The sequence below is a fragment of the Myotis davidii genome, unplaced genomic scaffold, assembly GCF_000327345.1.
Source record: "Myotis davidii unplaced genomic scaffold, ASM32734v1 scaffold2370, whole genome shotgun sequence".
Taxonomy (NCBI): domain Eukaryota; kingdom Metazoa; phylum Chordata; class Mammalia; order Chiroptera; family Vespertilionidae; genus Myotis; species Myotis davidii.
In genome coordinates, this window is record NW_006282189.1 from 301,478 (window position 1) to 302,438 (window position 961).

General features: G+C 42.8%; 1 protein-coding gene and 1 long non-coding RNA gene across 2 annotated transcripts in view; one reads left to right on the forward strand and one right to left on the reverse strand.

Annotated features, from left to right (window-relative positions):
• DMC1 (DNA meiotic recombinase 1) overlaps positions 1-961 on the forward strand; it is a 31,131-nt gene that overhangs the window by 21,135 nt on the left and 9,035 nt on the right. The gene's annotated exons all lie outside the window — the stretch shown is intronic.
• LOC107184434 overlaps positions 622-961 on the reverse strand; it is a 6,391-nt gene continuing 6,051 nt past the window's right edge. The window contains exon 3 of the long non-coding RNA XR_001515259.1: positions 622-752. This is a non-coding gene — a long non-coding RNA (uncharacterized LOC107184434). The remainder of the gene's footprint in view (positions 753-961) is intronic.

Here is a 961-nt window from a genome sequence, read left to right on the forward strand (position 1 = left end):
ACTGGTGAGGGATGAGGGAGGTGGGAGAAAGCAGAGTGGGGAAGCCTCTGGGATTGGGTAAAAAGTAAAGTGATAGACACACACTTCTTTACTTAGGTGGGTACAGGATAGTGAACAGTCAACAACTAACTCAATAACAATGAGAGGATTTGTGGGCTCTGTCCTGCTGTGCAGGCCCATTTGGTTGTGCCCTGAGGGGTCCGGAAAAGGGGAAGTTACAAGTTACCATGACATTTCCCAAGTATGTTATCTTAGATGCAAAAAGACAATAAGCTCAGTAAAGATCTTTGTCAAGGAAGATACTTGCCTAGGACATGACTACCCACCATAACTGCTTTTAACTAAAGTTTAATTTTAGACCATCTTTTGTGGTGACTTTAGGTCTCTGAGTTTGCAAGACCGCCATGCAGGCCTTTCCTGAGCTTGTCAGGTTAGCATGTGGCCCCTTTCGTCCACACCAGCTTTAATAAACATCCTGTAAAATTCAAAAAAAAATTTTGCAATGTAATGTGCTTTATTTTTATTTTTTATTTTTATTACAAAAAGTTTGGGAGAGAACACACCCCATTTCCAAAATACAATTTTAAAAAAGAAAAGAAAAAACACAAAACCTACCGACACCCATGCAGTGAGCACCTGGAAACTGGTTCAGAATGCTGCATCTGAGGGCCAAGTGTCAGTAGTGGCCAGAGTTGGTTTCCGCTGGTTAAGGCTTAGGGACTGACTGCTATGGTAGTTTTCAGACCCAGTGACTGCAAAAAATAAAAACATGTACATATTTAAAGAAGCACGTGGCACCTCTTCCGTCGTTTATACCAATGTGCCTTTATACAAATGTTGGCCTTTGCAAAAACAAAGGGTTGCGGGGCGGGGGGCGTTAACCAATTCCATTAGGGAGAGCAGCTCAAGATAAAATAAAGCAGAGGTGAGATTTGGCGGCGAGTACACGGGCTGGAGGAAG